This window comes from Eschscholzia californica, unplaced genomic scaffold (genome assembly GCF_041429995.1).
Source record: "Eschscholzia californica isolate CP2 unplaced genomic scaffold, dmEscCali1.0.p SCAF_2, whole genome shotgun sequence".
In the NCBI taxonomy this organism is placed as follows: domain Eukaryota; kingdom Viridiplantae; phylum Streptophyta; class Magnoliopsida; order Ranunculales; family Papaveraceae; genus Eschscholzia; species Eschscholzia californica.
In genome coordinates, this window is record NW_028238309.1 from 62,280,468 (window position 1) to 62,296,163 (window position 15,696).

Below are 15,696 nucleotides of genomic sequence, written 5' to 3' on the forward strand. Positions count from 1 at the left end.
TACTTCTTCCGTCTGACGTGGATCCAAAGGTTAGTTTCTAGAAATACCTTTATTACTCAATGTGTCTCTACTGCTTTTCACGTCACATTGCGAGTCTCTATTTTTTACGAATAACGCTTTTATCTCACGTGACTCTAAGGTCGTAATTTTAAAAATAATTCTCCATTCCTTGCTGTTCGAGAATCTTACTTAATGGAAAACTCTTAAATTTATTTCCTTTTGTTAAAATGTAAAATTTTCATATCATTTAAAAAAATCCCATAAAAAGAAATGAATAAGATGCGCTCATAAACCAAGATTTTTATTTTCTCCGTAAAGGGCGTGGACAATTTCTCTTTTTTGTGAAAGAGGTCAACCTTTTGATTAAGTAGGAATATGGTCATAAATTTTGACTGCCCATTAACTTCAATCATAACTGTGAGATAATTTGTTAAATATATATTAACTGTAAATTAGTGTTTAATTTGTCAATGTTAATCTGAGTCTCTCTCACAAATCTATTATAATGAAACAGGTTCGCCGGTTATGAGAGAGATAAGTTAGGTTGTCTATTTTCGTTGGTAGTTTTATAAAGATCACATCTAGCACTTAATATAAAATCCTCATGTAAGTCTACTCATAATAGATTGGAGAGGTATTAGAGTGTAATTAAAGAAAAATTAAATGCCAAAATCGGTTAAGATACCTCCAGGGACGACCCTGACTCAAAGCAAGCAAAGCTTCGCTTTGGGCCTCCTATTTAGGGGCCACCATGTGAAGAAAACAAATCAGATTTAGGCAAAATAATAAGTAGAAACATGCTCTAACTAAACGATATTTTAACCAACAACAACCCATTTCATTTTTATTAACGTGGTCTGCACCTCTTTTAAGGGCCACCATGAGCGCCCTTTTGAAACTTCCCTACTTTAAATCCAGCTTATAAAAGTCCTTTTATAAGCGTGACTTTTCTCTTTCTCTCTCTCAACCAATAAATTCTGACCCTAATCAATTAATCTTAAACCTAAACGACTTCTTCTTCTACATTTTAAGTTCTTTTTAGAGTTATTTTGCGAAAGAGGCAAACATAAGTACCGGGTGATGACTTTGGGGCATGAACATGTTCTTTTTTGAGTTTGGGGCAAGAACTAACTTTGGCTAACTTTATCATCCAAAAAGTAACTTCGTCTAATAACCCTTAACGCCAGTTGACTCTTGTGTTAGTTAAAATCGTGAACACTAATTTTTTAAATTCAAATGCTCCTAACACAAGTTTTGTAATTTTTGAGAAATATTCAATTTAGGAACAAAATAACCTATTTACATCCATTGACCATATTCACATAAACCCCACACTCACATATACTCATAAACCTCATGTACAAACCTATATATAGCAAAAAATGTGGCCATAAAAATTAATTGTATGAACTCATCCACTCATTCAAACAAAACTAATCTAAAAATTAATAAATTAAGAAATATTTATTTGTTTATAAATATCTTAATATTAAACAATAATCTTTATCAATATTTTAAGTAGCTTAGTGTTGTTAAAAAGAATGTTAAATTTATGACGACGACTTAGAGAATAACATTTTGTATCAAGATAATCCAAGTTTTGGGTGGAAAATTTTAAATGAACCCTACCACTGTCTCTCTCTCTCTCTCTTTCTTTTCATTATTCCGACAAAATAGTCCAAGTTGTGGAGTAACATCGAGAATTTTAGGATTTTACACGGACCATCTCCATTCGTCTGAGACGGAAGAGGATTCCGATAAAGAAAATTCTCTCTTCGTTGTAAAATCCAAGTTGTGGAGTAACATCGAGAATTTTAGGATTTTACACGGACCATCTCCATTCGTCTGAGACGGAAGAGGATTCCGATAAAGAAAATTCTCTCTTCGTTGAAATAGTGACGGGGAGAGAAGGAAAAAATAGAGAGAGGGGGGAGGAAGGAAGGAAAAAATTGGTGGCAATCAGTAATGAGAAATGATAAGTATATAAGTTTATTTAAATATATTTGGCAGATATAATTAGATTTTTTTCTGAATAATTCCCAAAAATATTGCAACAATAGTTTTAGGGACACTTGAATTTGAAATTTTTTTGTTTGGGGCATAAAAAGTCAAATAAAACTGGTGATGGGGGCATCTCATTTTCTTTTACTCATGGGAGAGTAAACTAAAGTTAATCATTATTTGACGCCGTTACTTTTTGGATGATAGAGTTAGTCAAAGTTGGTCCATGTCCCAAACTCAAAAAATAACATTTTCATGCCCAAACTCATCACTCGGTACTTATGTTTTCCCCTTTCACGAAAATAACTCTTCTTTTTATCCTTTCTCTCTTAATCTTTACTACCCATCTCCCAGCCTCTCCCTCTCATACATAATCATATTATATACATATATTGGATGTCCACCGTGTCCTCACGGTAGATCTTTTTTGGCTAACACCATTGTATTAGATTAAATCTCAGTCTTACACACAAGTTACATTCCATCAATTTTTGAGTGTATGGGCACCATGGTGACTTACTCACTTCTTCTAACGTCACATTGGGTCAAGCTTATATATACACTTGCGTACATGAACCATGGTGCTCATTTTCACATCGTGTGGAGTCACCGGAGTACATGCCATCTGAAATCATGTATTCGAAATCACGTATTGATTTCAGATGACAGGTAAAGATGTGTCGCCAAAAGGTGAAATGAAAGAGAGTCGTTGTCTCAATAGACTAGTTTCATTCACTCATTTTAAAGCCCTACGCATTAAAATAGAAAGTAAAAACAAAACAAAAGGCAAAAAAAAGAAGATTACTGGAAAAGCAGGGAATTGCCTATGCGCATTGACGAGCTAGGGGCCAAGACACCCAGAAGTAGTTTTGTTTAATTTCTTTTCAGGAATTTAATGATGGTGGAGGTGCTCTAGTTTGGTATTTGATCAATTAACTTGAGCCGAATTTCAGACGGTCTTATTTTTTATCTGATTTGTATGGCAGATTTGTTTCAAACTGATTTATTTTCTATTTGAGGGAAACATAAAATAAATCTGGATTATCAGTTTATTATCTGCAATAACCTATGTTGTTATCTTAACTTAAACAAGTATGTTCTTAACAGGCGAGATTTGGTCAAGTCAGACTTGAGGAGTTAGATTCTGAGAATAAAACACAAAAGCACTACTTCAGTGACGATGTTATAACTTCATATCTGAACATGATTTGAAATTAGAACCCTACAAGGCTACAACAAACCTAAACAAAAAAACTTTCTACTCCACAGAATGTCTAGATGGATCCTTTCGTCTAAACTCTGTTAATTTACCAGTTTTAACCTTGTCACTAATTATTTTTGTCATCTTTATCCTCACAAAGATGTTGATCTTATTAATCATCTTCACGAACAAGTATTGTATTATTCTCATGCATCTTCATGTTCTCTCCCATTGGTGATATCTTTCTGACATGTAGTGTACAACATCGATAGTCTTCTTACGGACGGAATCCTTTTCAAAATTGTAAATAAATGATGTTCTCAATTATTGGTTTGTATGGCAATTATGAGGCCATATGTTATGTAGTGGTGGCGTTTATTAACCCGTAGAGTACAATATTTGTTCATTTTTTACCGCTATCATCCGTCATTGGGACTATATACCAAGCCCATACTTTACCCGTCGGTTGTATCTTATCGACATGTAAATTACACGATCGACACTCTCTTATGACGACAAATTTTTCAAAATTGTAAACAAATGTTGTCCTCTGTTATCTGACGGTACTTTTGTTACCGATATCATATGCTATAAATTGGTTTGTATCTTTCCTACCAATCTTATTGACGAAAAATTATTAAAATTCTAAGCAGATGTTTTTCTTTGATATTCGTCGGTATGACTATCATCGAGGCCAGACGTTACACGTCGATGGTTTGTATAGGTTTGACGGAGTAACCCAACCCAAAAATATCACATACATAGCCAGTCAAGAATACATCACATATCGTTTTAGGTTACGACTTTGTGGCACCCAAAATAATTTCTATAACCAAGAATTTGGATGGAAAAATCTTGGATTTCCCCAGCCCCTTCTACTACTTTTTATGCCAGTCGTCCGCGAAGGGTCACTGACAGACAGTTATTGCTTACAGACTTAGTCAATTACGATGGACTTAAGAACACATTTATTTTTAAGTCCAAAAATTGGATTCATTACATTCATTTCATCAAATGGCATGAATACAAAGCCATACTACTGCAAAGTATATCGTTATATAATTTGGCATTATAAGTTAAAGGCCACAAAAATTCTACAGTAAACTAAAACCTCTATCACCAGATTTCACCACTAATAATTATTATTCTGATGAGATGCACAACCAACTGTACTATAAAGACATGTACCATAAATATGTATCTAAAAGATTCTGTTGTACTTAATGCATGTTGAAAATGATTTTCTTAAGATTTTCTAAACTTTCACATTTATAGGAAGGATCGTTTTTACTAGCTGGAGGATTACTGAATCTTCAAATTAAATGACAAAGGTTTCTCAGATTGATAACCCAAAAAGCAACTATAAATATGAAGAGTGCATGGACATTGTATTTCACAAATTGGTATTACAAGAAAGAGTAGTCTATCTTTGAAAACAAGTTTCTATTCACTTGAGATGGCAAAGCACTTATCACAATTTTTCTTCGTCCTCGTTCTCGTTCTTTTCGCTTCAGGTTTTTAAATTCCACTATCTTTTTTCTATAGTTCGGCAAATGAACGTTACTTTTAGTGTCTTTTATTTTTACTTTAAAATAATTAGTTTATTTTTATGTAGTGACGGAAATGGTGGATGCACGTGATAAGCCCAAAATGTGCACTGGCTCTAAACCGGGTTGTGATCCTGAATGTGATGCAGCTTGCATTTTAGTGCAAGGCGAATCGAAATGCATCAATGGAACTACTTGCGAATGCACATATCCTTGTTGATCCGTCAACTCTTACTCCCATTGAAGAAATCAGTAAGGGAGAAGAACTACATATAAGAAATGTCTTTTACGTCGGTTAAAGATTATGAAACACATTAATAACAATAAATTAATATCATATATTTGATTCATTTTCTCGTGGTTGAATATTCGATGTCTTCTCACGTTTACTTTTTAATAGTTCCTTTAATATTTTATTTTTCACCCCAGAAAATGACTCAATAAAGTTGGAGGAATACGAATTCCTAATGCAAAATAGGAAATCCATAGTTGAGGGTAATTGGCTTTATTGTTTTGCTATTGGCTCTCTTAAGGGTGTTTTCTTGGTTGACTCACTCTTTCAAATTATAAGAATGGTTTTCTTCGAAATCAAATTTGGTCGATCGATGAACAATCATTTTTAGATGATTACAATATATACAATTTAGTTCAGTAATTTAACCGAATTGGAATGAGACGTTCTGCCCGTAAAATTATGTAACACAAAAGTGCATGTTCTTTGGCGAGTATCAATTGGTTTGTTTCTCCTTCCTACCTTCATCCGCATTCCACAGTTGAATAAAACAAGTTTGAAGCAAGATGAGAATTGAAAATCATGCCTCACACAGAAACCAATTCTCACTAGAGTACACATCGTAACTCCTTTTCTTGTACCTTTTATTCTTTTAAAGAATTAATGAATTTATTCTCATGTCAAATTCCATTGTTAGTCATAAAATTTCCCTACTTTGAAACCCCATAAACAAGATGAGATGGATATGTAAAAGGTGTTGAGTCAGACAGGGCCGTGCCGGAGAATCTGGAGGCCCGCTGCCAAATTTTAATAAGACCCCAGGTACAATTAAAAGTAGAAAAAGTGTACCAAAAAAAAATATAACAACAGATTCAAATATAGTTTGACCATCAAACAACAATAAATTATTTGTTAATCAAATAACAATATATTATTAAAATGCGTGTTAAAATGACAAATCTCATTTTTCTTTGTATTTTTTAGGCGAAATCATTCATTAATACTCCGTAACCAATAGTGAGATTAAAGAAAAACTATTCTTATATAGCATAAATTCTTACTGTTTTTCTAATCTTGAAATAATAAAATAAAAATTTAGGTAAAGAAATTCAGACTTTTGGAGTACGAGAAAAGAAATAGACTAATAGAGTGCTTCATAGCTTTCAAAGAAAAATTGTGAAAAAAATCGAATTAGAGAGAAACCATTAAAGTGATAACCACATAAACAGGCATTATTATAGGCTACAACCACATGTACAAATGAAAAGAAGAGAGATAATCAAATTTTCCATAATTAATAGGAAGTTCCGTCAGTTCAACAAAAAAATAGGAAGTTTCGTCCGTTTGAATGAAGAGAGAGAAACACAACTTGACTGACCCCAACGAAATTTGACTTTACTGGTTTAACATCAGAACTATTTGTGGGCCCCATCACACGGCCCTGGAGTCGGAAATGATTTCTGGTCGTATATATTGTTCAAAATCAGAATTATAATGCGCCACTGCATTTGTCTCGTCAAGCTCTTAAGTTTAGAGTGAAGAATCGTTCAAATCCAATTACAGAATAATGAGATATTCTCACTTGAAGTTTAATGATTAAAGTAGGGCCGTCACCTTGAGGATACACAAGGTAAAATTTTAATTAATATGTTTTTTCTTATGTTTATCTTTTTTGGCCCCCAAACCCACGACCATTACCATAAGGCTGAGTGACTAATGGGGATTTTTGATGAAATATTTAGAGAGAACGAGAGAGGGAAGAAAGATGAGAGAGAATGAGGGGGATAGAAAACATAAGTGGCGGTGGGAGGAGAGGAGGAAGATGAAAGAAATGATAGAGAGAGAGGAGAGAAACTGTGATGTTGATGGCAGAAAATGGATGGTCGGAGAAGACAAAGTAGAAGAAGTTTCATTGCGCTGGAATGTTAGACAAAATCCATAATTTCCATTGAAACCCAAGAAAATTTGACAAAACACACAAATTCCTTGTAAAATTTGGACTTTAGAATATTTTCTTGTTTCACCAAAACACCGGACAAATATAGACTAAAATGTAATGTTGAAAATGTCTTGAATATCAGTTGATATCTAACCGGTTATGCAACCCGATAACCCGCTTAGGGATGATCTCCGAGGCAGAGCTGGTATAGAGGGAAAAGCTGGTATATAGGGCAGAGCCTGACACGCGAAGCAGGGCTCCAAGGAAAGGCTCTGTGTTATCTCGGGTATTAGTTTTAGCGGTATGCGTGTGTATTTCGAATTCAGAAAGAGAGAGTTAGTGAGACGGTGTGTCAGTGGGATTAGGGGTTTAGTAGATGTATAAACTAAAACCTAGAGATGTCTCTTAAGGAATTCTCACGAATCTTTTTGTAACTTGTTTGCTTATCATAGTGGAAATCATCACGCCATTGTCGTAGTTGGGTAGGTCTCACAAACCGAACTACGTAAATCTTTGGTGGTCTATTTGGTTCTTCTTTATTTACTAATGTTTTCTTGGTTTACTTGATTTCGTCATAACATGTAATATAGGAAAGTTAGATAAGTTATTTGCAGTGAGGGAATGTCCAGATTTACGACTCAAATCAAACCCAGATGAAATAATCCTAGCGTTTGTTCAATTTCTATAAGCATGAGTCTGATCCGAGGATTCACATTCTCCCCGCCCATTTGCTGAAGATCCAAGGTGTACATCGCAATTAACACATCTTCCTCATGAACGATCACATTAGTACGCCTACGTCATCAATCCTGCCCTTATTTAAATAGATTTGTCCCTAAAACAATTTAAACATATATGTCCATAAAACATGTGTCTATGCGATTCCTATAAATATGACCAAACCAACTCCAAATTGAATTTCATGTTTGACGAATTTCAATTCTAAGCAACAATGTTGAAGAAAAACTTTCCTGAAATACGGGAAAGTATTGTCGTAAATTTCGTTTGTTTTATAGTCATTTCAAAACTCGAAAGTTCACAATATTAGTCATTGTCCCCAGAGTTCCTTTTCGATGTACCTGAAAAGGAGAACAAAGTTGTTTTCTTCTAGAGGTGAAACACCATTGATATGTGGGTACACACAAGATGTAATTCGTTTTAAGTCCCGAGTATGTCACGCTGGCATTTTCATATCACTACAAAAATGGGGACTTTTGGCGACGGTTCTTGGTGCCGGTTTTTTGAAAACGGTCTGTATAAGGTTCTAATTACTAAGGGCTCTTGTTTATTAAGGGGCTAGCTGTTTCAAAATCTGAAAACTTGGGTTGTCTTTTCCGTTTGTCCTAGTTTCTCGTCTGCGTAGTTCGAGAGGAAAGAGAAAAATCCAGAAATAAGAAAGACAATAATACGCAGAGGCAGAGAGAGCGATGTTGTGTAAACCCTGGAAAAGTTTAGAAGAAGTTGTTGATGTCGAGGTTTGTTTGTTTCTCCCTCTAGATTCTTCGTTCCTCCTCTGTTGATTCTAGGGATTTCTTTCAGTTCTCGATTACCATTTTTCGTATTCTAGCTGAAATACATCTCACTAAAACAAAACTAATCGCTAAATTTGTTTTTACTGTCGAGTTGTTCCTTCTTGGGAAGTTCAATGGAGCTGATTTCATGATTGATTTCTCAATTCCTTTTTCTTTCCCATGGGAGCTTATGAAAACGAAGATGGTGGATTCCTAATATGGAAAGTGGTATTCATAATTTTGTTGATAAATTAGTGTATTTTTATGTAGTGACGGAGATGGTGGATGCACTTGTTAAGCCCAAACTGTGCACTGGCTCTAAACCGGGTTGTGATTCTGAATGTCGTGGAGCTTGCATACTCGTTAAAGGAGGTTGGCCTACATTCGAAGGAGGACGACCTATCTTTATCTCTCCTACGACTACTCATCAAAGAAGCTCGACCTACACTCATAAAGGGAGGGCGGCCCGTCTCTCTCTCTCTCTCTCTCTTGACAAAGTAAGCAAACTACTTCATCTTCAACAGGGTTGCGTCATCCACGAGTACTGCGACACACCCTCTCTCCAACAAGTCAGTCAACCCGTAGAGAGCGAGCTTCGGCCACTCTAAGAGTCGTGCCTAAATTCCGACCATTATCCAACTGACGGTAACATTCCAAGGATATCACTCGCTTACATATTACTTCTCTTGCAAGCTTACTGACTTGACCATCGGAGCCCCCTTACGCCAGCACCATCGTAGTGTCCCAAGGGACTTACGGTCACGTGTGTTATTGTCCATTTTGTGGCAGGTTAAGCCCAAAGAAGTCGGTGCCTGCAAAAATATTAACGGTGGAGATTCGATTTCCGGTCAACGACTCGGTCCAACTGACTTCTTGACCCGCGATTTCTTGCCCTCACATGGTTCAAAGATGAAGATGAAGATTACTAATGAATAGTAAAAGGAAGTTTTGAAAGAAAATACATGAATATGAAGAACTTGGAGAACAAGGCTAATGGAGGTGTAATGGATTTGGTTAGAAGTTTTAAACACAATTTTTTGGTTGATCCCTAGGAAGATTTAGTAGGGTTTTGTTTGTTTATTGGAGTAATTAATTAGTAAACCACTCAAAATTTGAAATTATTTTTCAAGTCCCTAAATTTATTTCCCTATAACAACTTACAAAATAAATTTGTCAAACCAAATTTTGACCAAGTCTTCACACCCCAGAAACTATTTAGCTTTCCCCAAAGCGTTGGTCAATAATAAGTGGAAACAGACCCTAACTAAACGATATTTTACCCAACAAGGGCTCACTTAATTTTTGTCTACGTGGTCTGCACCTATTTTAAGGGCCACCATGAGGGCCCTTTTGAAACTTTCCTACTTTAAATCCAACTTATAAAAGTCCTCTTATAATTAAGCGTGACTTTTCACTTTCTCCAAAGCGTTGGTCAATATTTAGCTTTCCCCGGAAACTATTTAGCTTTCCCCAAAGCGTTGGTCAATAATAAGTGGAAACAGACCCTAACTAAACGATATTTTACCCAACAAGGGCCCACTTCATTTTTGTCTACGTGGTCTGCACCTATTTTAAGGGCCATCATGAGGGCCCTTTTGAAACTTTCCTACTTTAAATCCAACTTATAAAAGTCCTCTTATAAGCGTGACTTTTCACTTTCTCACTCTCAACCAATAAATCCTAACCATACGAAAATAGTCTTCTTAAACTATAAGTAATTTAGACCACTCAACTAATTAAACTTATAAATCATTCTAATTCTGGGTCCACTGATAAAGTGATTTGACCGTAAGCTTCCTCTTGTTTCACACCGATCATATTACGGTTCTTCAAAACCTGCATTACAAGACAAAACTTTTTACAAAAAAAATAGTTGTAGGACAAAAAATGACGCATTTTCTCTAGGAGTATATGCCGAAAATGTGCATTTTAAAGAAAACGAAGAAACCTCAAAAGAATACACGTAGATAGAAAACCTACGGGTGTTTCATAGAACACACGAGCGCTTTCCTCTTTGGTTTTCCCTTGTAGAATCTCGTTCAGCGAAAGATTACCCATTTGACGATCTAAGGTTGTCTTGCCAAACCGCATCCTTCAAATATTGACCAAACTCCCGATAAGTAAACAAATTATGAATTATATTCATACTAGGCATAATCCCCGCCCTACGGGCGGGAAAATGCCTTTTACTCAACATGGGAAAAAATGTTTAGATGTTGCGCATTTAAAAATGTTCTCTTTTATAGATAGTCCGTTGTCATAGTATTTTTTGACACATGTGTTGTTAGCAATATATAGATTGCATTGTTATTAGATATAATTTTCACGATGGAGTTTCAAGACTAATAGAATGCAATCAATTTAGACTCCATAATGTCAAAAAGATAATAATCATTTCAGACACCGACTTGGGTGTAGCGGACATAGATGTGGGTTGTAGTATTAGACATAATTGATATTTTGAAAAGGTCTGCCGAAAAATACATGACTAAATGGATTTATTCATAACTACAGGCTTTGTCCTATACGAAATCTAAAATTCGTAAGTCATTTATGATTAAAGATTGTTAAACTTATTATTATTATTATAAAAAGATAAAATATAAAAATATAAAAATCAAACATATTCAATTTTCACATGAGTATTTTGTAAACATGCAACAAAAAAACTTTTATCTCCTCTAAGCCTGTACAAAAATGAGGTTAAAGTCCAAGAAAAAAAAGAGAAAATAAAGTTATTTAAAGAAGAATTATTTTCCTTTTTAAAACTCTGTAACCAGTTTTAAGAAATGGGAAGCCACTGAAACAAAACAATTACTTTGAAATAGCTACTAAGATTAACAATTCTCTTGTAGTTTAAATAATTAAGCCTGTACGAAATACATGGGTGGTGAAGCAGCTTGTGTAGAGAGTAAATACATACGTGAGGTTCTAGGGCGAGAGAGGTTGGCAACTGAAAATTTTAGTAACTGATGGTGTGATATTGATTCCATTCAGATAAAGTATTAAATTTAGATACGAAATAATAATCAATAATAAAAATTTAAGTAATGTATGAAATCTTGCAATTGACAATGAAATGATGAATATGGGCATATGCATATCATTAGAGTAATAACAACGGTTAAGTCCCTCTATTAACTCAAACATGTGAAATACTAACCGTTTGTAATTCTATTTAAATTCCTGAGATATCAATAAAACATGGATACATTCCCATATAAAAACTTAGATAATCATTTCCAATATAAAAAAGTATAAACACCAACAACTCATCCACTCGATCCTGTAGTGGATGAAAAATATAAGTTTATATACCTAACTTGGATATATTCCAATAAAAAAAGTGATGGAGAATTATCTAAATTGGATGAATATGTTGTAATAAAAAAATTGTAAAATACATAACAAATTTAAATAGAATTACAAACATTTGATGATTGTTGAGAAAATTATACTACATGATTAACCAATTAATTACAAAGGGGAAATTAGTACCTTGTGTTTTAAGGATCCATCAGTATAACCTTAAATCAACTGAGTTTGGAGCGGAGCCAAGGTCCCTACGAGTAGTTTTCATAAATTAAATTTAGTAACCAGAGATTGAGCTTGATAAAGCCAAGTTGAATTGGAAAGTTTTCTGAGGGCTACCAGAATTCCAGTTAAATAGTCAACCCCATCATTTGAGAATTACCTGAATGCTGCAATCACGTTCCCCAAAGTGAACAACGTTACCAAACATATCAGCTAGAACCTGTGGATTCAATTGGTATTCCAGAGGTGAGTCACAAGCTTAAACACTGAAGGCAGAGATAGAAAATAAAATGCAACTTTATTAACTTTGGAGTACCTGGAACTCAATGTGCCTTGGGTTTTGAACGTACTTTTCCAAATAAACTCCATCATTTCCAAATGCTGCACCAGTTTCACTCTTTGCTTGTTGTTTAATATGTCAGATATTATAATGATTGTGGTAAGATGTTGCAATTTTAAGTAGTGTTCTTTAATCTCAAATATACGGACACTTCAGACCCAATTCAAAAAGTTTGATCAACTACTGACACACAAGAAATTTGTAACCACGTAAGGAAGTAACAACACAGGATGAATCTAAAAAGAATAGCTTAGGGGATACCTGTAACAGTTTGACGAACTCCTCGGGTTCTTTGGCGAGACGCATTCCACGTCCACCTCACTAGGAGTTGCCTTGAAAAACAACAATAAGTTTGGTGAAACTTCATAGCGATATGAATGAAGACTTGCATACCGAAGCGGTACCATACATATAGATTACATAATTTATCTTAATGGTGTGTTTGGTTGACGGAATCATGAATCCGCGGATTCATGAGTCCAAGTAATATTTTTTGGTTTGTTTGGCAACCACTAAGAATTCTACGATATATTATTATTTGAATATTTTTTTTTTTCAGGAAACCGTTTTTTTCGAGCACCGTTTTTTCTTGGGAAAACACAGTCTCTATCAAACAAAAAAACTTTTATAAAATTTCAGTTTTCGGAAAAATATTTTTAGACAAAAAAAAACAATTTTTCAGTAAGAAAACGGGTTTGGAGGAAAAACAGTTTTCTTGAAAATATTTAGATTTTCGGAAAAAAAAAAAAACTTATTTCGGGAAGAATAGGTTCTCAGGGAAAAATGGTTGTTGGAAAAATCAGATTTTGGGAAAAAAATATGTTTGAAAAAATGATTTTCGTGGAAAAAAAATAATTTTCAAAAAAAAATACGATTTTTGAAAAAAATTGATTTTCGAAATAATTATTTTGTAGAAGGAAATATTTTTATTTGATTTTAAGTTTGATTTAGATTTATTAATCCAAAATCCTATCAAATCCTAAGTAGTAGGGTGGGATTTTGGTCCAATACAAAATTTGGAATTAGGAATCCTTAGGATTCAAGAGTCCTAGGATTCTTGGTAGCCAAATAGACCAAAGATTCATGATTCCTACCAAATCCCACTTTTGATAGGAATCGTACTTAGGAATCCTGCAACCAAACACACCATTAGTTTATAATGGCAGATTAACACCAGATATTCTCTAGTGGTCTAACGTCTAAGTTGGAGTTATAAACACATTCTGGATATCAAGTTTATGAGTAAGATGTATATTATATGACTTCAGAAAAAGGAATTTGTTGATAAGTTTCGAAAAGACAATAAGTTTAAAAAATACAATTTGGAAAAGGCTTGAGATCTGGAATTTCGGTGCATCGTCAAAATACAATATCACAAAGGAATTGCTAATTTCTGTTAAGGATTAGAAAAAAAACTCTAGAAGAACTTAATTTACCTTGATCATCACAGGCTATCCAATGCAATGAGATAATCTGATACCTTCCTCTGTGCTCTACAGTGGGAAAAATTTACAAAACAATGAGAAAAATGCAAGCAAAACTGGTGATATGAAGAAAAAAAATAAAGGAAAGATTGCTAGATAAAGTGACATGTATACCTGCATGGCAATAATATCATAATATACTACCCAATTAAGGGGGTAAGAGTATTGACGGCAAGGTTTTCACATGTCCTCTAACAATTGACATATTGATGGATATGAAAAGGACGAATTATCTGATATGGTACCTGTAATAATCCGTCACTCCCGGGAACAGTTGGAACACCAGCTTTCTTCATTGTCTATCTAGCAGTAGATTTGTCACCCATAACATGAATGCTGTCAGACTGCAGTAAAAGTAAAATTAGTCCTGAAAGCATTGCCGTTATACGAGATAACAATATTCCCTCCAACTTCTAAATCTCAGACACTAAATAAGATTTCAATTTTCAGCCGTTTTTAAATTACAATCAGACCAAGAGAGAAAAAAAGAAATATGTCAAATATCAAGAACTCAGAGCTCATGAAAGGCATGATCTCATAAACATTAGCAACTTCAAGATAGCTACAAGAATCTTGTTCATTGAATTGGATATGCATGCTCAAAGGAAAAATTTTCTAGTTTATAACTTTATATCATCTAATGATCTGCTGCCATTATGTTTTTTGAATTTAAGTACTTACATTAGGTCCAATGAAGTTAATTCCATGCTCTCTGCACATTTCAACAAGGAAACCGTATCCAGGATGCAGCATGGTACATATACGACTTATAGCAACAGATAAAACATCAGGGATCACAGAGTACCTGCGAGAATGAAGAAATATATATGAAACAAAAATAAGGAACTTGAAATAAAAATTTATGTAACAACCTTAATAGAGATTTAAATTGAGGCGATTTAATCATCTGACTGCACATATTAGAAAATTTACTGACTGAGGCAACAGGAATACAGAAATGGAGAAGGAAGAACAAACTTGAGGTAACTTACGATTACTTGCTAGGTGCTTCACCAATGCAAACAGCCTCATCGGCAAGCTTCACGTGAAAATCTTTATCTATGGTTGAATACACTGCCACACCAGGTATACCCATCTTATGAGCAGTCCTTACTACACGAACTGCAATTTCACCTCTGTTTGCTATAAGAATCTTATCTCCCCGGCATGTCACACATAGTGCTCCTACACGTTTTTTAGTCTTTTGGCTTAAAGGAATCGTTTGAACTTTCTGTTTAGGAAAGATTACCCCACTTCCAACCATAAAGCTACATTGTGAGCTCCTTATTTGTCTAGATCACAAACCATCTTGATTCTCTATAGTTGAATCACACTCTAAAGAAGGTAAAAAATATCAGCTGATTATTGTCTTAAGGTTATAAAGGTGAATTTCAATATCACATGCTCTAAGAGTTCTTGGATGTGCTCTAATACCTTGTTACACTATGTTAAGTACTTGACTGATACACCTCACAAAAAATTCTTCATAAAGAGAAGGAAGTTCAATTACTTTGCAATAAAAATTTATGTTGATTAATTTCTAAAAAAAAATGGGACAATAAGAGATTGAAATGCAAAAATACATTAACACAAATTAGCCGAATATAATGAGATGAAAAACTACATATCTGAAATCCGACTGAACAGATGGAGAGAATAAAAATCATACCTGCAAATAAAGAGATAAAGATGAAATCTATTATGAATAGGAAAGAGTGGATAATACAGGAAATACTTCCAAATGGGTAGTGTATAATCAAACACACAAACCAAACAAACGAAATAATCAAATGGAGGTTGAACCCACCTGGATCTAATTTGTGCAAATAAACTCCCGTATGTTACATAAAGCTGTTATTTCGCACAAACTGACACCAGCGAAAAAAAAAAGAGATAGTAATTAATGA

At 34.3% G+C, this 15,696-nt stretch overlaps 1 pseudogene across 1 annotated transcript; it reads right to left on the reverse strand.

The window, feature by feature from the left end:
* Positions 1–11,596: 11,596 nt before the first annotated feature.
* Positions 11,597–15,086, reverse strand: LOC147560024 (biotin carboxylase 1, chloroplastic-like; annotated as a pseudogene). Its single transcript, XR_015234157.1, has 9 exons — positions 14,782–15,086; positions 14,471–14,594; positions 14,035–14,133; positions 13,742–13,798; positions 12,567–12,637; positions 12,282–12,362; positions 12,126–12,185; positions 11,930–11,994; positions 11,597–11,717 (listed from the first exon to the last, which is right to left on the reverse strand). The product of XR_015234157.1 is annotated as a biotin carboxylase 1, chloroplastic-like (transcript).
* Positions 15,087–15,696: the final 610 nt, after the last annotated feature.